The sequence below is a fragment of the Amphiura filiformis genome, chromosome 19, assembly GCF_039555335.1.
Source record: "Amphiura filiformis chromosome 19, Afil_fr2py, whole genome shotgun sequence".
Lineage (NCBI taxonomy): Eukaryota > Metazoa > Echinodermata > Ophiuroidea > Amphilepidida > Amphiuridae > Amphiura > Amphiura filiformis.
In genome coordinates, this window is record NC_092646.1 from 28,248,375 (window position 1) to 28,271,739 (window position 23,365).

Consider the following 23,365-nt stretch of genomic DNA (forward strand, 5'->3'; position numbering starts at 1 on the left):
CGCAACGCGTTATTAAGCCAGGGTGTATACTTGGCTTTATCAGGTTTATACTTGACAGATTCCTTGGTGAATGACATTAATAAAACAAAATGAGTAAAAAGTATTTTGTTTTATTTCAAAAATACCTAACGACAATTTTAATGGGTAATTCTTTAACTGTAGTCCTTTAAAGGTCAGGTCTATTGCAAAAACAAGTTTATCTCTATTCGAAGAGAATAATTATTACAATACAAGTTGACACTCGTTGCAATTTTTTATTGCGTATTTCTCCTGAAAAAAGAGAAATTGTGTGGGTAAACTTCGGGCTCGTACGTGTTCTTCCCCCGTTTGAAGCGAAATTAATTTTCAAGGCAGCGGGCTATGACGTAAGTAAATAAAACGGACACTATATCATGCTCTCATTTACTTGTGTGACAAGTTTGACATTAGCAACAATGAGTTGTACTATTATTTACCAAAACAATACTGTATAACAATATGCAGACTATTGTTCTCATTTCGGAAACAAAGCCCACACAGTATTGTTACTAAGCGTTTGCTTTGTAATATTTCATCCAACTGAAACTATAATAACTATATAGCATTGCATTGTAATATCGCACAGGGAAATCAGATACATGAGTTTGTGGACTTAACACGGTTTATATGCTAGTCTCAGATTGATCACAATGAAATTCTAAGCTCAAATTATTTATTTATTTTGTAGTCCCAATATTTCTCATGATATTGATATACATATGAATTGTAATATCACATTATTTACTAATATATAAAAAAGAAGCGGCTGATTTTATCCATATGTTTAAAAACCATTAAATTGGTAAATACTTAAAAGGGGATTTCGTGATCCACAGCCTCATCCCCCCACTTTTCTCAAAAAAAGTTGAGATTTTTATACCACTGGCTACTTAATGTTTATGTACCAAATATTTCTTGCAGATTAATTCGTCTAGCAAAAATATCGCCAAATTTGAATTTCGTTCGGGTGCACCAGAACGAAATTACAACAGTGGTCTATGGAGCAGCGTAATACACATAATCATGCACAACTCGCAAACGCAAAATCGGAATCAACTGACATTTTGGGAATAAGCTTTTTTCGTGGTTATCTACTGAAAAATGTGATAAACAGAGGATGCTAGGATACTCCTTTAACTTAGAGTTTTTTTCTGTGAACAACAACAGTATACGTTCTGTGCATTGAGAATGTTTATAATCCCAGTCTCGCAAAGCAGGCACAGTCATTTCATGACGTCAAATTTGTTCTAGGTGAAATCTGTCTCGTTCGAAGGAACTCATCGCTTAAAAGCGCATTCAGTGATTTGCTCATCCGGACGATCGTAAAAATCATCAAAATTCAGATTTTGGTACCTTTGTCATTGTCATAGATGCGAGTGGTTTAGCCAAAAGCCGTGTATTTAAGACAAAATAAGACATTTTACACGAATCTGTCATTTAGAATGGGGCTTCAAGATATTTGAATGGGGCTTCAACTTCGTCAGTACTGCTGTTTTCTTCATTTTTTTTATCAAATTTGTCATTTCAAAAATACCAAGTGACAATTTGAATAACGTGTCCTTCACTTTTAAGCAATTTATAAACAATTATACATTTGCACTGGGATCACTGAATGGGTCTCCCCTTAAGTTGGTTTTTGCGGAATATCAATTCTAAACGTCTTATTTTCTCAAAAAAGGAGTCATTTTCATTGTCCTCATAATATTAGCTTGCCAGTGATATCATGTTGTTTTTGCAATAGACCTGCCCTTTAAGGTTATCAAATATTTTAAACTGTTACGATTTGGTAGTTCACAGCATTTTGCGAATGGTAGTGAGCTATGATAAAAATTGCATTGATCATTTCATAGCGAGTGTGTAGAAGAATTTAAATATCACAGATATTCCTGTGGTTCTTGAGCCATGTTGTAAAGAGGGAACAACAACACTTTTGTAAAACGTACATAACTCATAGCTACTCATTAACAACAATAAATCAAGCAAGTTTTCAAAGTATATGATTTGTAGAATGAACTTTTGCACAAAAAAATTATTTTTCAATAATATATTGATTTAAATAATGAAAATCGATTTTTTTTTTTGGCTGCTTCAACCAACTATACCTAATCTACCCTAAACCATCGATCAATGAACCGGGAGTGTACTGTCATCGAGCTCTACTAAACGAAAGTGCCTACTTGAATTCCAATTGAAGGGATTTGCATTTTAAATGAAAACTGCCCTTCTAAATATTGTTTTTGGACTAAAATAACCGATCAGTAAACCAGTTGGCAGTTGTGTACTTTTATCGAGCTGTAGCTCGCTAAAAATATCTAGTAAAGTAAAAGTAACGGTTAAGGACGTGGAGTCCAGTGGCGTAACTACCGGGGGGCAGAGGGGGGCAACGTGCCCCGGGCGCCACCCTTAGGGGCGCCAAATTGACATTTGACAAGGTGTGGGTGTGATTTGTGTGTGTTTGTGCTGTGTATTAGAGGGTGGTACCACAATAAATGTGTGGGTATGATTTGTGTGTGTTTGTGCTGTGTATTAGAGGGTGGTCCGTCAATTAAGATGTAGGTATGATTTGTGTGTTTGTGCTGTGTATTAAAGGATGGTCCCACAATTAATGTGTGGGTATGATTGGGGTGTGTTTGTGCTGTGTATTAGAGGATGGTCCCACAATTAATGTGTGGTATGATTTGTATGTGTTTGTGCTGTGTATTAAAGGGTGGTCCCACAATTAAGGTGTGGGTATGATTTGTGTGTGTTTTGTGCTGTATATTAGAGGGTGGTCCCACAATTAATGTGTGGTATGATTGGTGTGTGTTTGTGCTGTGTATTAGAGAGTGATCACACAATTAAGGTGTGATATGATTTGTGTGTTTGTGCTGTGTATTAAAGGGTGGTCCCACAATTAAGGTGTGGGTATGATTTGTATGTGTTTGTGTTGTGTATTAGAGGTAGTCCCAAAATCAAGGTGTGGGTAAGAATGGTGTTGTTTGCGCTTTGTATTAGAGGGGGTCATTATTAATGCGTGGGTATGATTTGTGTGTTTGTGTTGGATATTAGAGGGTGGTCCCACAGCTAATGTCTGCGTACGATTTGTGTCTCTTTGTGCTGCGTATTAAAAGGCGGTTCCACAATTAATTCATGGGTATGATTGGGGTGTGTTTGTGCTGTGTATTGGGGTCCTACAATTAAATCATAACACACCTTAATTGTGGGACCACGCTCTAATACACAGCGCAAACACAAACAAATCATACCCGTACATTTATTGTGGTACCACCCTCTAATACACAGCACAAACACACCCAAATCACACCCACACCTTAATTGTGGGACATTCCTCTAATACACAGCACAAAAACACACAAATTATACCACACCTTTAATTGTGGGACCACACTCTATACACAGCAAAACACACAAATCATACCACACCTTAGTGCAGGACCATCTCATACACAGTACAAACACACACAAATCATACCACATGGGACTACCCTCTAATACACACAAACACACAACATAATTCACACAATTCACACCTTAGTGTGAGACCACCCTCTAATACACAGCACAAACACACACAAATCATACCCACATCTTAATTTTGGGACTACCCTCTAATACACAGCACAAACATACACAAATCATGCCCATACCTAATTGTGGGACCACCCTCTAATACACAGCAGAAACACACACAAATCATACCCACGCCTTAATTGTGGGACCACTCTCAAATACACAGCACAAACACGCCCCAACACACCCCAATCATACCCACACCTTAATTGTGGAGCAATCCTGTAATACAGGACGCAAACATACACAAATCATATATACCCACACCTTAATTGTGGGACCACCGTGGGTATGATTGGGGTGTATTTGTGCTGTGTATTAGAGGGTGGTCCCACAATAAAAGGTGAGGTATAATTTGTGTGTGTTTGTGCTGTGTATTAGAGGGTGGTCCAACAATTAAGGTGTGGTATTATTTGTGTATGTTTGTGCTGTTTATTAGAGGGTGGTCCCACAATTAAGGTGTGGGTATGAATTGTGTGTTTTTCTGCTGTGTATTAGAGGGTGGTCCCACAATTAAGGTGTGGGTATGATGTGTGTGTGTTTTAGCTGTGTATTAGAGGGTGGTCCCAACAATTAAGGTGTGGTATGATTTGTGTGTGTTTCTGCTGTGTATTAGAGGGTGGTCCCACAATATAAGGTGTGGTATAATTTGTGTGTGTTTCTGCTGTGTCTTAGAGGGTGGTCCCACAATTAAGGTGTGGTATGATTTGTGTGTGTTTGTGCTGTGTATTAGAAGATGGTCCCACAATTAAGATATGGGTATGATTTGTGTGTTTTTGTGCTGTGTATTAGAGGGTGGTCCCACAATTAAGGTGTGGGTATGATTTGTGTGTTTTTGTGCTGTGTATTAGAGGGTGGTCCCACAATTAAGGTGTGGGTATGATTTGTATGTGTTTGTGCTGTGCATTAGAGGGTGGTCCCACAATTAAGGTGTGGGTATGAATTGTGTGTTTTTCTGCTGTGTATTAGAGGGTGGTCCCACAAATAGGTGTGGGTATGATTGGGGTGTGTTTGGTCCCACAATAAAAGGTGAGGTATAATTTGTGTGTGTTTCTGCTGTGTATTAGAGGGTGGTCCCACAATTAAGGTGTAGTATGATTTGTGTGTTTTTGTGCTGTGTATTAGAGGGTGGTCCCACATTTAAGGTGTGGGTATGATTGGGGTGTGTTTGTGCTGTGTATTAGAGGGTGGTCACACAATTAAGGTGTGGTATGATTTGTGTGTGTTTCTGCTGTGTATTAGAGGGTGGTCTCACAATTAAGGTGTGGGTGTGGTATAATTGGGGTGTGTTTGTGCTGTGTATTAGAGGGTGGTCCCACAATTAAGGTGTGGATATGCTTTGTGTGATTGTGCTGTGTATTAGAGGGTGGTCCCACAATTAAGGTGTGGATTTGATTTGTGTGTTGGTGCTGTGTATTAGAGGGTGGTCACACAATAAAAGGTGTGGTATAGTTTGTGTGTGTTTGTGCTGTGTATTAAAGGGTGGTACCAAAGTTAAGATGTGGTATGATTGGTGTGTGTTTGTGCTGTGTATTAGAGGATGGTTCCACAATTAAGGTGTGGTATGAATTGTGTGTTTTTCTGATGTGTATTAGAGGGTGGTCCCACAATTAAGGTGTGGGTATGATTTGTGTGTTTGTGCTGTGTATTAAAGGGTGGTCCCACAATTAAGGTGTGGTATGATTTGTGTGTGTTTTAGCTGTGTATTAGAGAGTGATCACACAACTAAGGTGTGACATGATTTGTGTGTGTTTGTGCTGTAGAGGGTGGTCCGTCAATTAAGGCGTAGGTATGATTTGTGTGTGTTTGTGCTGTGTATTAGAGGGTGGTCCGTCAATTAAGGCGTAGGTATGATTTGGGGTGTTTGTGCTGTGTATTAGAGTGTGTTCCCACAATTAAGGTGTGAATATGATAGGGGTGTGTTTGTGCTGTGTATTAGAGGGTGGTCCCACAATTAAGGTGTGATATGATTTGTGTGTGTTTGTGCTGTGTATTAGAGGGTGGTCCCACAATTAAGGTGTGGGTATGATTTGTGTGTTTTTGTGCTGTGTATTAGAGGGTGGTCCCACAATTAAGGTGTGGGTATGATTTGTATGTGTTTGTGCTGTGCATTAGAGGGTGGTCCCACAATTAAGGTGTGGGTATGAATTGTGTGTTTTTCTGCTGTGTATTAGAGGGTGGTCCCACAAATAGGTGTGGGTATGATTGGGGTGTGTTTGTGCTGTGTATTAGAAGGTGGTCCCACAATAAAAGGTGAGGTATAATTTGTGTGTGTTTCTGCTGTGTATTAGAGGGTGGTCCCACAATTAAGGTGTAGTATGATTTGTGTGTTTTTGTGCTGTGTATTAGAGGGTGGTCCCACATTTAAGGTGTGGGTATGATTGGGGTGTGTTTGTGCTGTGTATTAGAGGGTGGTCACACAATTAAGGTGTGGTATGATTTGTGTGTGTTTTTGCTGTGTATTAGAGGGTGGTCTCACAATTAAGGTGTGGGTGTGGTATAATTGGGGTGTGTTTGTGCTGTGTATTAGAGGGTGGTCCCACAATTAAGGTGTGGATATGCTTTGTGTGATTGTGCTGTGTATTAGAGGGTGGTCCCACAATTAAGGTGTGGATATGCTTTGTGTGATTGTGCTGTGTATTAGAGGGTGGTCACACAATAAAAGGTGTGGTATAGTTTGTGTGTGTTTGTGCTGTGTATTAAAGGGTGGTACCAAAGTTAAGATGTGGTATGATTGGTGTGTGTTTGTGCTGTGTATTAGAGGATGGTTCCACAATTAAGGTGTGGTATGAATTGTGTGTTTTTCTGATGTGTATTAGAGGGTGGTCCCACAATTAAGGTGTGGGTATGATTTGTGTGTTTGTGCTGTGTATTAAAGGGTGGTCCCACAATTAAGGTGTGGTATGATTTGTGTGTGTTTTAGCTGTGTATTAGAGAGTGATCACACAACTAAGGTGTGACATGATTTGTGTGTGTTTGTGCTGTAGAGGGTGGTCCGTCAATTAAGGCGTAGGTATGATTTGTGTGTGTTTGTGCTGTGTATTAGAGGGTGGTCCGTCAATTAAGGCGTAGGTATGATTGGGGGGTGTTTGTGCTGTGTATTAGAGTGTGGTCCCACAATTAAGGTGTGGATATGATAGGGGTGTGTTTGTGCTGTGTATTAGAGGGTGGTCCCACAATTAAGGTGTGATATGATTTGTGTGTGTTTGTGCTGTGTATTAGAGGGTGGGCCCACAATTAAGGTGTGGGTATGATTGGGGTGTGTTTGTGCTGTGTATTAGAGGGTGGTCCCACAATTAAGGTGTGGGTATGATTGGGGTGTGTTTGTGCTGTGTATTAGAGGGTGGGCCCACAATTAAGGTGTGGGTATGATTGGGGTGTGTTTGTGCTGTGTATTAGAGGGTGGTCCCGCAATTAAGGTGTGGGTATGATTGGGGTGTGTTTGTGCTGTGTATTAGAGGGTGGTCCCACAATTAAGGTGTGGGTATGATTGGGGTGTGTTTGTGCTGTGTATTAGAGGGTGGGCCCACAATTAAGGTGTGGGTATGATTGGGGTGTGTTTGTGCTGTGTATTAGAGGGTGGGCCCACAATTAAGGTGTGGGTATGATTGGGGTGTGTTTGTGCTGTGTATTAGAGGGTGGTCCCACAATTAAGGTGTGGGTATGATTGGGGTGTGTTTGTGCTGTGTATTAGAGGGTGGGCCCACAATTAAGGTGTGGGTATGATTGGGGTGTGTTTGTGCTGTGTATTAGAGGGTGGTCCCACAATTAAGGTGTGGGTATGATTTGTGTGTGTTTGTGCTGTGTATTAGAGGGTGGGCCCACAATTAAGGTGTGGGTATGATTGGGGTGTGTTTGTGCTGTGTATTAGAGGGTGGTCCCGCAATTAAGGTGTGGGTATGATTGGGGTGTGTTTGTGCTGTGTATTAGAGGGTGGTCCCACAATTAAGGTGTGGGTATGATTGGGGTGTGTTTGTGCTGTGTATTAGAGGGTGGTCTCACAATTAAGGTGTGGGTATGATTGGGGGGTGTTTGTGCTGTGTATTAGAGGGTGGTCTCACAATTAAGGTGTGGGTATGATTGGGGTGTGTTTGTGCTGTGTATTAGAGGGTGGTCCCACAATTAAGGTGTGGGTATGATTGGGGTGTGTTTGTGCTGTGTATTAGAGGGTGGGCCCACAATTAAGGTGTGGGTATGATTGGGGTGTGTTTGTGCTGTGTATTAGAGGGTGGTCCCACAATTAAGGTGTGGGTATGATTGGGGTGTGTTTGTGCTGTGTATTAGAGGGTGGGCCCACAATTAAGGTGTGGGTATGATTGGGGTGTGTTTGTGCTGTGTATTAGAGGGTGGTCCCACAATTAAGGTGTGGGTATGATTGGGGTGTGTTTGTGCTGTGTATTAGAGGGTGGGCCCACAATTAAGGTGTGGGTATGATTGGGGTGTGTTTGTGCTGTGTATTAGAGGGTGGGCCCACAATTAAGGTGTGGGTATGATTGGGGTGTGTTTGTGCTGTGTATTAGAGGGTGGTCCCGCAATTAATGTGTGGGTATGATTGGGGTGTGTTTGTGCTGTGTATTAGAGGGTGGTCCCACAATTAAGGTGTGGGTATGATTGGGGTGTGTTTGTGCTGTGTATTAGAGGGTGGTCCCGCAATTAATGTGTGGGTATGATTGGGGTGTGTTTGTGCTGTGTATTAGAGGGTGGTCCCGCAATTAAGGTGTGGGTATGATTGGGGTGTGTTTGTGCTGTGTATTAGAGGGTGGTCCCGCAATTAAGGTGTGTTATGATTTGTGTGTGTTTGTGCTGTGTATTAGAGGGTGGTCCCACAATTAAGGTGTGGGTATGATTGGGGTGTGTTTGTGCTGTGTATTAGAGGGTGGTCCCACAATTAAGGTGTGATATGATTTGTGTGTGTTTGTGCTGTGTATTAGAGGGTGGGCCCACAATTAAGGTGTGGATATGATAGGGGTGTGTTTGTGCTGTGTATTAGAGGGTGGTCCCACAATTAAGGTGTGTTATGATTTGTGTATGTTTGCAAGGCACATTGGGCTATTCCAGTTGCAATCCATACACCCCTATGAAAGACATGACCTTAATCTCCCTCACAGGTTGTGTAGATTTCAAATAGAGTCACCCATTAGCTCCCATTCAGGTTACTCCCATTTGAAATTCACACTCCCTGTGTGGGAGATAAAGGTCATGTCCAGGGACAGGTGATTTGCGCAGAACTTTATCTGTGCAATCTCCGCACAATTGGCTATTTTTTTCCTATGGGCAGGGATACATGATTTCCACTGAAAAAGAGTTCTGCGCAATCTCCGCAAAATTGGCTATTTTTTTCTGTGCAATTCACTTGTCCCTGGTCATGTCTTGCATAGGGGGTGTATGAATTTCAACTGGAATAGTCTCTTGAGAGGTCAATCAAAAACAAAATTATATAAAAACAGCCATGATCAAAACTTGAATGAAGCAATCTGATATACAAGGATATAAATACATTTCATTGTTTTCAATTTATTTCAAACAATATTTCCTACATATCACATTCTTTGCCTTGTTTGCAAGGAATCTCTTAACATAGGTACAAGCTTATTTACGGTATTTGAAAACGGCACCAATTTTTTGTTAATCTTTTAACACTTAAGTTATAACTAGCGGGATACCCGCGCTTCGCGCGGGTCCCCGCTAGATGAGTAAATGGGAGCGATCACTAAAACAGGAGGAATTACTGAAAAGGTAGAATCATTGAAAAGGTAAATTTTATTTTTCTAAACCTGTTCCTTCTTGCATTTCCATTTAGCTTCTTTCTTTCTTTCTTTTTTTTCAGTTTCTTCTACATGGGTCTAGTTTGTTCCCATTAAAAAATTGCTATTTAGCTTGGGATTTTCCGTTTCCATGTTATTTATTTATTTAGGCCTAACCGCATTCCCATTATTTTCTAAATCTGTCCTTTATTACGTTTCCCTTTTAGCTTCTTTTTTATGCTGCTTAGCTTGTGATTTCCCGTTATTTATGTTAATATATTTAATTCTGTTTTCATTATTTTGGCTTCATTTTTCTTATATTTTCTGATTAGTTTTTAATTTTAGCTTTTTTTTTTTTCTTACGTTTCCTGATTAGTTTCTTTCTTTCCTTCTTTATTTTGCTCCCGTTTCATTTAGTAACCTGTATAATACCCGTATCTTTTTTGTCTTCCCTTTCTTTTCTTTTTATTCATTTTATTCTTTCTTTCTTTTCAGTTTCTTCTACATAAATCTATTTTGTTCCAATAGATATATGCTGCTTAGCTTGTGATTTTCCGTTCCCATGTTATTTATTTATTGAAACCCGTTCATATGCATTATTTTATAAATCTACCCTTAGATTTGTCCTTTTAGCTTTAGGGTCTTTTTTCTATTATTTTGTTCCCATTTTTCATATTTCCTGCTTATAAGTTAGCTTGTGATTTCCCGTTTGTATTTAATTATGTTCTCATTATTTTAGCTTCCTTTTTTCATGAATTATTTATTTATTTATTTATTCTTTCATTTTTTAGGTTCCTTCCTGCCTCCCGTATCCTTACGATTTTTATCATTTTGGTAATAACCAAACCCATTACCCCTTTTTGTCCTACTTTCTTTTCTTTTCTGGTACGGAAAGTTGGCCTATAATGCATATGCGTCTTCCTTTTATTTATATAGATTTATTTATTTATTTACTCTAATCCACAACCCTGTACCCATAACCCATCCATAGTAGGCCTACCTTTTCAGTTTTGTCCTATTTTCTTTCTCTGGCACGGAAAGTTGGCCTATGCATATATGCGACCCGTGCGTGCGCGTCACATCCCTTGTACGCCAACGCACTAACACCAACGCGCTGCCAGTTAGTTACGGTACGCGCTACCACTGAGTTTTGACAATAAAAGGCCCGGGGAAAAAAATTCCGGTTTTAACCATATTTGTTGACCGTTTTCAACCAAATAAAGTGCAATGCATTTCCCGTATATATTCCTCAATTTCCGGACGATTCATAGGCCTAGAATAAATAATGAAATTGTACACTGACTGTCTGCACCCCGGGTCTCCACGCAGGCACTATCACCACTCTAGACTACCATACCACTGTTTCCTACGTTACCTTAGTGATGACGCAAAGACCTGATTCACGCGTCGTAGCCTTAATTTCTTGGCTGCCAACCTTGATGCAGTGGCGGTAAATGGGGCGCGTAGATCTGCGTAGGGACGAAAAGCTCGTAAGATCATTATTAAATTATGCGCTGTTGTGCATCTAGATAGCCTGAATCATTTCTTGGCCACCTCGCAGTTGGCAGAAAACGGGGCAATGTTGCTCTGCGTATGGTTTTTAATGGAAATATTATTACGCGGTTCACACTGTCCTTATTACCCACAATGCCACTGCGATCGATTTTGCATAGCAACACGACAGTTTTTATGTTATTCTCTTAGTTACCACCAATTTTTGCAAAAATGAACCTCAGATGGTTTAATGGCAATATGTACCCGATCAATGTACCAATAAATCAGAGCTGAAAGTGAAATCATCTCTGAGTCTATTCGCGCACAAGATTTAGCGACTTCCTTTTATTTATATAGATTAGAAGTTTATTATTTTGATACAGGTCAAAATAACCAGGGCCATAGCAAGCGGGTGGCCGGGGAGGCCATGGCCACCCCACTTTTTTGAGAAATTTGTAATGTTTTTCTTTATCTTCAATTTGGGCATATTTGCATTTTGGCCGCCCCACATTTGTGATAGCCGCCCGACATTTTTCAACCTTGCTATGGCCCTGCAAATAACAATTATGGTATACATCAGAAACCATATCTTTGCAAGAAAACAACTGACATCATAGACTTATAATATACAGAACATCCACCAACAGATAAAGTTGGTGATTGGTCTGTATATTATTAGTCTATGATTAATGAGAACGCATTTACATTGTAAGAGTGGGTGGGATTGTGTGTCAGATTTTGAGTTATACCGTATTTGTCAAAACATGATCATTATTGTCTTAGAAAATTGAAAACAAAATTTAAAAGAACTCCAATGGTACAGACGTCATTTCACTTCTACATTTTTATCATAAAACTCTATTATTACGACATACAAATTGGTACATTGCAGATAAGTTTAGCTTTGACAAATGTTTAATGGTGGCTGATAGTCTCCAATGAATGGTCACACACAATATGCATGTATAGAGCAGATAGCACCACTGTGGGGTGGCACTATACAATATAATCACCAATGTGAAGATCATATTGGGTGACTTAACACAGGAAGTGGGATCCGCATCAATGCGCACTCCAGGGATGCGGATTAATATGATCTCATCTTGTGTGCAACAGTGTGCGCACAGACGGTTAGGCACAATATGCATGTAATAGTGTATGTGGCACTATACAATATTATCACCAACTAGATTTCGCGGTTCTCGGGTTGGGCGGTTCTCGTGATAGGCCTATCTCTAATTACCCAACGCCCGTTACCTATAATACTTGTCCTGACCTTTCAAACTACTATACGATTATGTCTCTCAATGATTAAGACACAACTATCGACTCTGTTTTGTAGCTGTGGCGCTTACTTGAACCTATTTAATCTGAAAACCCATCGTTCGCCTCTTCCAAACCCTGTCCTGCAACCACATCGGAGGACCCAAAAATACCCGAAATTTTAGTAGTGTCTGGATGTAGGCCGTCAATTCAATCGGGAGAAATGTGAGCATAAGCGGGTATGTTAATCATGTCTTTAAAATAGGCCTATTGGTCCGATGAGATGCACCTGTTAGTCACTGTAATGCTTTCCGATGCTCGCAGTGCGCCCGTCGGTACTCCGCAGCACTACTGGCGATAGCGCACGCAAGACACGCGATACGCACCGCTGGCGCTCGCGTTATCACGCACCTTGAAACGCAGCGTTAGCGAAGCCAGCGCAGCGCCGCGATAAGCAGCGGCGGACAGAGGACGGACACGCCATAATTAGTATTAAGATGGGTAGATCATATTGGGTGACTCACACAGTAAGTGGGATCCGCATCAATGCGCACTCCTGGATGCGGATTAATATGATCTCATCTTGTGTGCAACAGTGTGCACACACGGTTAGGCACTAGTGTATGTGGCACTATACAATATTATAACCAATGGGTAGATCATATTGGGTGACTCACACAGTAAGTGGGATCCGCATCAATGCGCACTCCTGGATGCGGATTAATATGATCTCATCTTGTGTGCGGGGGTGTGCGCACAGACGGTTAGGCACAATGTGCATGTAATAGTGTATGTGGCACTATACAATATTATAACCAATGGGTAGATCATATTGGGTGACTCACACAGTAAGTGGGATCCGCATCAATGCGCACTCCTGGATGCGGATTAATATGATCTCATCTTGTGTGCGGGGTGTGCGCACAGGCGGTTAGGCACAATGTGCATGTAATAGTGTATGTGGCACTATACAATATTATAACCAATGGGTAGATCATATTGGGTGACTCACACAGTAAGTGGGATCCGCATCAATGCGCACTCCTGGATGCGGATTAATATGATCTCATCTTGTGTACGGGGGTGTGCGCTCAGACGGTGAGGCAGAATGTGCATGTAATAGTGTATGTGGCACTATACAATATTATAACCAATGGGTAGATCATATTGGGTGACTCACACAGTAAGTGGGATCCGCATCAATGCGCACTCCTGGATGCGGATTGATATGATCTCATCTTGTGTGCAACAGTGTGCACACACGGTTAGGCACAATACCCAGCAAACACAAAAACGTTTTAAAAACGTTTTTAATAAGTTATATTTTGGCTTTTGGTTTAGATAAAAGCGTTTTAATAACATTAAAATGTCGGGTTATATAAAGGTCATGAAAAGCGTTTTAAAACGTTTTGTATGAAAACACACTACAACAATATTTTTAAAATGTTTTCAAAAATGTTATTGTAAACTATTTTTGCAAACATTTTTTGCCAAATATTTTGTCAACACTTAAATAACATTATGTTAAAATATTTGCACCCTGCAAGCACAGAAATATTCTTAAAATGTTTTTTTTTCAAAACGTTTTAATAACATTTAAGTGTCGGGTTATATAAAGGTCATGAAAACTTTTTTAAAACGTTATTGCAAATATTTTGGGCGAACATTTTTCGCAAAATATTTTTTCAACCCCAAAATAACATTCTGTTTAGAATGTTTGTATCAAGTTTTCAAAAATGTTTTTGGAATGTTATTAAAACGTTTTTATACCCTTTATATAACCCGACATTTAAACGTTTTCTGTAAAACATTTTTGGTTTGCTGAGCAGTTGATTATCAAAAAATGATTTTTAATGTTATGAAAACGTTTTATACCCTTAATATACCCTTTATATAACCCGACATTTAAACGTTTTCTGTCAACCTTTTATAACCTTTTGCGAATGATGTCGAAAACGTTTTGTGTTTGCTGGGTATACATGTAATAGTATAGGTGGCACTATACAATATTATCACCAATGGGTAGATCATATTGGGAGACTTCACAAAGTGAAGTGGGATCCGCTTCAATGCGCACTCCTGGATGCGAATTAATATGATCTCATCTTGTGTGCGGGGTGTGCGCACAGACGGTTAGGCAATATGTGCATGTAATAGTATAGGTGGCACTATACATATATCATCACCAATGGGTAGATCATATTGGGTGACTCACAGAGTAAGTGGGATCCGCTTCAATGCGCACTCCTGGGATGCGAATCAATGTGGTCTCATCTTGCACACGACAGTGCATGCAGATGGTATCGCGACATGAGCGCCCTACACACACAAGTTCGCATCATGAGTGCCCTACACACACACATGCATTGTAGCTCATTGTAACACACTTAGGCGAAAGGTGCTCATTAGTGCACAATATGCATGTAATAGTGGAAGTGGCACTATTCAATAGATCATATTTGGAGAAAATGATTTTGGTCAATATATTTAGCAACAACGAATTTTAACAAATCCCACATTTATTAGATTTCTCTAATGATTTCTGTCAAATTCAGGTTTCATTTTGATGTTACATCTTGATTCTTGAAACACTAGCAAATTCTCAAGTTGTTTATATCACATGACTTTATTCTTACATGCATACAATTGTACAACTTTATTCACCAATGAACAAATACAGTTGAGCCAGAAAATTGGGCTAATAAATCAAGTTGACATCCATACACATGGAAGACATTGCCATAATCTCCCACACAGGGGGTGTAATTTCAAATGGAGTTGCCCATTCAGGTAACCCCATTTGAAATTCACACCCCCTGTGATGATGTATATGGTGTGATATCCCAATGTCATCATTACATGAATAAAAACACACATTCTACATACATCATGGCATGGGCATTTTGTTAACACTTCTACATCAAGAGCAATGTGCATAAAACCATTAAAAAAATCAGGAAGCTCAGAGTGAAACATACAGAAAACATTATACTGTGGATACTCAGCAAATGCAATTTACAGAAAATGTTTAACTTAATGTTGTGCTATACGGTATAGATATGTCAAGTGACCACATAGCGACATTAAGTGAATCTTTGCGGTATTAAGGGTAAAAAACATTTTAATATCATTTAAAAAATGGTTTTGAAAACTTGATACAAAACATTCAAACATAGTATTATTGTGTTGAAACTGTTTAGCCAAAATGTTTACCCAAAATATTGTGCAATATATAACAATTTGACAACATCTTTCAAATGCTGTGGTAGTGTTTTTTTTAAATAAAGTTTTAAAAATGTTTTCATGACCTTTATATAACCCAACATTTTGATATTATTAAAATGTTTTGACTGAAGCCAAAACAGGCTTACAACATGTTTATAACATTTTAAAAACATTTTTTGTGTGTTTGCTGGGTAACTGCCATTTCTGATGCAGCAAATCAAAAAGGGGAACTTAGTGGCAAAGCACTTTTCAAGATACAGATTAAAATAGACAAAAATAAAGAAAATAATAACAATTTGGTATGCTTGATCAATTTTAGCAAATTGGGTGTCCTTTTAAAGCTTGTAAAATGCTTCCAAAGCAGAAATATTGAACACAAAATTGATTTCACCTGCAAAACCCCCAGTTTTGATGTGCTGCATCACATTTGTCTGATCAATGTCAGGGGTCAATTTTCTAGATTGGAAGACTTGAAAAGGTGCAGGGGGAGGCAACTTTCAAGGGGGGAAATGTGACGAAAATTGTCAAAAATTGGCTATAAAGCACTAAAAAGGCCTGTAAATTATAAATATTTGGGTCCAGAATGGCCAGCATTCCAGGCTGCCCATTTACCCCTGGCTACACCACTGAAAAATTGCCATTTGAGGCAGACTTGGCAGTGTCAATGAGGCAAGTAATGTCTGAGGCACAGTAAACTTCTTTCAATATCTGTTATGAGTTTCTTCAGTTTTGTAAGTTTCTGTTTGTCCCACTTCTGATGGCCAAAAATTGCTTCTTCCCCTTCAGGTGTGCAAAAATGTCTTAACCCTCCACAATTAAGGCACATAATTACTGCACAGTCTGTTGTTAATGCTACATGTAACAAGAAGTATTTATATAAAGAATTGAAGAAGCTACAGGCATAGATTGGTCAACTGCATTTACATTTTTAATGTGTTTGATAAGAGTTTGAAAAACATCAACTCTAAACGTTACTTTAGGATCAATATATCGGCACAATTTTCTTGGAATAAAGTTCATAAAGCACTTGGCTGTCGTTTTCTGCAATAAGAGCAGTCCTATTACCATTGGCTTTATAATTCTGTAATATTCTTCAGACCGTTTTTATTATGGTGCATTTTACATAATAAAGTGCATCATAATACATACGGTGTGAAGAGTATTCCAGAAGTGCACAGCAATCAACATGTAAAAAATACAAATATATATTTTATGTATATAACATGGAATATACTTTGATAAATAGTTGACTGAAATAGTACTGAAGTTTTGCATTCAATTACAACAGAATACATACAAAAATTATATTCCATTGGGTATATATGTACAACTAATAGAATACATAGTATTTTATATACACAACATGAATTATACTTTGATAAATAGTTAATTGAAATAGTACTGAAGTTTTGCATTCAATCATAACAGAATACTTAGTATTCATAGTATTCAATTTAAGATTCATTCAATTAGAACATAATACCATAAAAACTCGATAGTTATTAGCATGTGTTTACTATCGAGCGCTTTTGAAAACATGAAATTGTAGCAAATGTATATAACTATGTGTATCGATGATTTGCTCAAAACCCGTTACACTTTTGTGGATGGGGCACTCAATAGTAAGCACATATGCTAATTATCAAGTTTTTACAGTATACAAAATCATTTAGTAGAAATGTGTCAACCAGACTCGCGTCCGGCGCGTCTGCGTGGTTTACTTCGCTCGGGCAGCTAAAGCTGCCCTCATGAAAATAAACCACGCAGACGACGCCGCATCGTTGTTAAACGGTGATGAACAACGGTGAAACATGATTGAATCCCTAATCCAACTTACACTCACATAAATTCACATAAGCTTGTACCAATCACATATTATGTAATGCGCAACTAGTGTAAGTGCTTCGGCCAACTGCGTGAACACTTATTTATATCAATACACAATGTTATGAGTCTTAATTTGTGTCAATTATAAGCTGAACAAACTTTAACTAGGTTAGGCCCCATTAATATAAAGTTTCTTTCAAAGCTCCCATATGCCCATTAGAAAATGTGTATGCATTAGTCATACCTGGATTTTTTTTTCACTTTTTACCATTGAAAACGTGAAAGAAGGCAGTAATTAGGCAGTTGTGTTTAACATTATATGATTCTTCCTACAACCTTCAAACATTGTCCAAAAAATGTCAAATTTCAGAAATTGATTTTTTTTGTATGTGTTTTAGGATACAAAACTATGTTACTTTTCAAAGCACAAAAGTATCCACGAAAACAGTAGTATTGTCAAATTATTATTACCTAGTGACCTTTGCTATTAAATCCCCATTCTGTACTACATTGTAGTTGGAGAAATCCATTGCTATATTCACAGCAACATCTAAAGAACTTAAGACAAATCATATATCATATCTTCAAAAGTATGCTTGGTAACAGCAAAAACAAGAAATGTCTTTAAAAAAAGACAATGCCTCCAAGATACCAGTGGGCACCTTTTGTTATTAGTTAAGGAGACACTTATAATGCTAGCTTTGAGGTAACGCTATTGGATATAGATTTTTGTCTGATTGAAATATGTGAGTCCATTCTCTCCTGATTACAAGACTGAAAATTTTATTTTAATCGGATATTCGGTTACCAAAATATATGGCCTGTCAAAATGGCTTGAAGTTGGCAACAAATTTCTTTAATTTTTGTTATGCAATGATGTCAGGTAGGCCTTATTTTCTAATTATAAAAAAAAAAATTGTACAAAGTAGAATGTTCAGATCGGCTACAAAATAAGATATAAAACCCATGAATGCCTTTTTTCCATGCAAATTTCCATTTGCATAATTAATTAGGGCCCTAATCAACTTTTCTAATAAGTGGCCCAAATTAATTATGCAAATTGAAATTTGCCAAGACGCTAACCGTAATTTTGTAGTAGGTCTACAGTGTGTGTTCTACCCATGTACCATGCCTCAGTAGGCCTACTATAATAGCTCTTTTAATTGTATCTGAAATCTTTACTTTGCATAATTCATACATGTAATTAGAAAATCATCTGGCAACTGGACTTGTCAAAAATATAGAAAATAAAAAGAAAGTTGTTGCCAATTTTTTGTTTGGGTTCGCACCATTTTGACAGGCCATATCTCAAGAACCGAATGTAATCTACAGGGCATAAGCTTTAACATATTATTTAAATAGAAAGAAAATCTAAATTTGTGCATTAGCCAATAGGGCCACGGTCACCTAAAGCCATCTTGCAATCTTGCAGATAATTCTGATGTATGAAATAAGACCTTCAAACTTTCAGATATGAAGAGTTCCAGATGCAGGCAGCCGTTTCTGTTTTTTAAATGCATATATAAATAAATAAATAAATAAAGTAATTTATATAGCGCATTATGCCAGGCCTCAATGCGCTGAACAGAGAACTAAACTTACAAATATATGCAAAAACTACAAAAGTACATATTCAAATAGGCATAATACAACCAATACAAATTAAATTATAGTAAACACATTTAAAAAAACAAAACAATATAAAGCAATATTACACTTGATAAGAGAAACAGAATAGCATATTATAATGAACAAAAGCATGATAATTATAAACAACACACTTAAATCCAAATCACTACTCGAATCCCCAGGAATATGCCCAAGTTGTATCAAGAGTCATTTCTCGTGGAATTTTTGACTGAAAATTACAATTGTAACGTTTCAGAGTAACAAATTTTCGTATCAGATTTTTTTTATGCCTGTTTATTATATTTTGTATTCAGGACTAAAATAATATTAATATTATTATATTTAGGGGGGTCTTTTTATAGGCCATTTCTCTTTTGTATGTGTAATTGAATAAAAAATCAAAAACATTATTGTTTTGTTTTGTTTCCTTCATTTGTGCTTTGTCTTGCATCGAAAGGGCCAATATCAACACCTTGTTTGTGAGAAGTATTGTGTGGGGAAAGATGATTCTTGCATTTTATTTTTATTTTTATCTTAACAAACAAAAAGCAAATTTCTCAGTCAAAGTCTTGAAACGGTCATGGGTATGCATGCAAAAATATTGCAACAGTACCGTACTCAGTAGAACATAAAACACAACCACGCATGGGAATTGGGGAAGCAAATACTTTAAAAACGAATTATTCCGACTTATATCAACGCAATAAAATTGCAATATTTTAGTACATGTATTTGAACAGCAATGCCGGGCAGCAATGAAGCCGCCATAGGCGCGGCTAGGCGTATCATACCATACATTGCAGTTCAAATGCATCGGATCATGATTGTGGCCTAGTCGAGCCTAGTATGCATGCCAGTCGGTCTGCTGACTCTTGTGCACAAAAATACCTCAATTTTGCACAAAACAATCCATGATGTCAAATTATCACATCCAAAGTGTCGCCATGAACGTCAGCTTCAACTTCTCCAGCCAAAGTTTTTGCATTAATAACCAGGTTTCATGTAATCATGAGATTAAACCTTGTTTGATGTGTATTCCCATTGCCACAGCACAACGGTTTTCCAACTTGTCTTCAACGATAAAGCTGCTGATCACACCGAAGGCTGATGAGCGCTGAGGCTACAACCTATAATTAAAGACCGAATTAAAAAAAGACTAGTTTGCGTCTGACGTCATGACAATGGCGCGCCGTGATTGGTTGCTGACCTGCGCAGTATGGCATTTTTGGTCTGGTTTACAGGACGGCATCATAAGCTAGTCTTTTTTAATTCGGTCTTCAATTATACAACATATGAGTTTGAAAATATTCTAATGCATAATTCATTAACTTGATAGACCCACGCCATTGGCGCCACATGCTAGGCGTTTCTAGAATCCCTATAGAATAAGATTAATTTTAATGCTAATTTATTGCACATGCTGAGGAAGCGTGATTACCTTTTTGAACATTCGGAAATGGCGATAGGCGAATTTATGTATGGCGCAAAGAGGTGGGGGATATATATTGGGCTCTCGATATTGGGCGGAAATTAGAGTACTTGTCAGAATATAAATTTGTACAATCGGCCTACATGCCGCGCAATGTGCGGCATTTTAGGTGTAAATTTCAAAGCATACTACCTCCTGCGGAGGCAGAAAAATTATTGACCATTTCAAATTTATTTGTAATCTTGTAATGTTTTTGGTTGCGAATAGAAGGGTCACATAACTGAGCATCTAAACTTAATGGGGAAAACAACCAACATAATTGTCTTTTGCCTTAGACTCCATTTTGACCTCTGTCCAGTGCCCAATTCACTACTTTTGACAGGACACGTCCCAAACTCACTGAAATCAGTTAATTTGGCCAATCAAAGAGAATTATTTTCAGCAATAATTTATACAAAATTAATATTTATCCTCGTCATTAATTTTCTTTCTTACACCAGCATCTTGGGAATCCCACACAGACAAGCAGAATTTCTTTTTACCATGATATCAACATAAGTCATGTACACCACATGACCACAATCACAAGATCGGTTTGTTCATAATACATTTACTCCAGATTCCAGAAACTTACAGCACTAATTTTTTGTAATTAAAAAAATATTATCCTGTTTCGCCAAGTGAAACATAGCTAAATCCCTAATCCTTCAGTTAGTTCTAACTGATAATAAAGGTTAAATTTTAATATTTTTGCAATTTGAGGGGAAACAGGCCAAAACCTGCAATTTTACAATTGTGGTAACAAAATTCCAATACTTGGAACAAGTCTAAGCATTCAAAATCTTGAGAAGAGGCGAAGAGTTAGTTTATAACTTTAATGATTTATGTTATTTTTGATAACTGGTTATGAAACAGATTAGACAATGTGTTTTCCAAAAATTAGAATGCATAAGTTGAAATTAGTCTTTGTACAAGTCTTTGGGTTTAATTGTCACATAAAACCCATGTTTTTTGGCCCATATTTCAAAAAATTGACCAAATATGAAAATATGACTTCCATTGCCAGTCACACCTAAAGGATAAGGATTTAGCTATGATTCATTTGAAAAAATATTATCTTGTGTTTAATCCCAAATAATTATAGTGCTGTATTTTTCTGGAATAGGGGATTAGTAGTCACCACATGACCCACTATGACAAGCTTTGTTTGCTCATAAGTCATATATTTAGTAGCTTTTAGTCACCACATGACCCACCATCACAAGATTAGTTTGTTTCCTCATAAGTGGCACACTCTGTCACCAAATGACTCGCTATATCATTACTGCAAGACTACCTTGTTTATACTACACTTTGTCACCAAAGACCGTTGCCACAAGATTTCTTATCCATAAGTCACACATTTGATCACCAAATGAGCCATATCACATGATTTCTCTGTTCCTAAGTCACTCATTAAAGTCACCAAATGACCCACATTGTTCTACAGCCTGTTAAAGAAATGTTTCCTCTATTGTGGTTCCCTTATTCAAATTAGGAGAGTAAAGTGGCAAAGTTCAACTGCAATCATACTGGCATACAGCATATTACATGCATAGAAGGGGTATATGGCAAAGAAGGTTGTTTCATATATTGCTATTCCCTTATTCATATCAGGAGAGTAAAGTAGCAAAGTTCAACTGCAATTATACTGGCATCATACAGCATATTGCATACATAGAAGGGGTAAATGGCAAAGAAGGTTGTTTCATATATTGTTGTTCCCTTATTCAAATCAGGAGAGTAAAGTAGCAAAGTTCAACTGCAATCATACTGGCATCATACAGCATATTACATACATAGAAGGGTAAATGGCAAAGAAGGTTGTTTCATATATTGCTGGTCCCTTATTCAAATCAGGAGAGTAAAGTGGCAAAGTTCAACTGCAATCATACTGGCATCATACAGCATATTACATACATAGAAGGGTAAATGGCAAAGAAGGTTGTTTCATATATTGCTGGTCCCTTATTCAAATCAGGAGAGTAAAGTGGCAAAGTTCAACTGCAATCATACTGGCATCATACAGCATATTACATACATCAGGGTAAATGGCAAAGAAGGTTGTTAATATTTATGTCCATGTTGTTTCAATGCAATACACTGATGTTTTGTCCATGCTCTACAACATTATTTCACTATGAAATTTGCACAGAGGGTGTAAATAGCCCCCTTCCAGCAGAAGCTGACACTAACTCATTTTAGTTCTGAGATCTTATATTAGACCGGAGACTATGAAAACAGAGTTATGAACCTAGACATAGCGTTAAAGGGGCAAATCCACTGATTCGAAAATTTAGAAAATCCCACAGGAAAATTGCCTAAAAACAAGCTTGTGCCTCCAATCAGGCCCAATGCCCCCATAAGATGACTTATGCTACACAACTGAACCTGGACCAGGCCATAGCCAGGATTTATTTTGGGGGTGCGGCAGGCTCAAAAGTGTGGACCTTTTGTGAATTTTTCCTTCAAACAAGTCAAATTTCAACATTGACCAAAAACGTGGAACTTTTTTGAAATTTTTCAACATTTTACAGAAAAAGCTGACTTTTAGTCGGATTGGCATTATTAGTGGTTGTAGGATGAAAAGATTTCCATGAGGACTCAGGCACTCAGAACAGAATACATCAAACATTCCATTCATTGCCCAAACGTATCAACTTTGAATGACACACCAATACAAGATGGGGAAAGTGATAAGGTTTACAAGTTTTCATTTTCAGCAAATATAGCAAATAGGTCAATACAACTCATTCCAAAATGATCCAACGAAGTACTGCAATTTGATTCATATTCAATCACCAATACATTACCGATTATTGATCAGTTGGTCTCTGTGCTAGACACATGGCAATCATATGATTTCATCACATGACAATCATATGATTTCATCACATGACAATCATATGATTTCATCACATGACAATCATATGATTTGATCACATGGCAATCATATGATTTCATCACATTATCACATAGCAATCATATGAACTCAACCACCATTTTGAGTGTCCCCTGTATTTCAAGGTTGATATCATGCTTGCTTGCGCTTCAAAAACAAGTTTAATAATTCACTTGTCAGCTGCATTTAATTAATGCACACTTTCGTCTGTGTAGGCAAGCAACT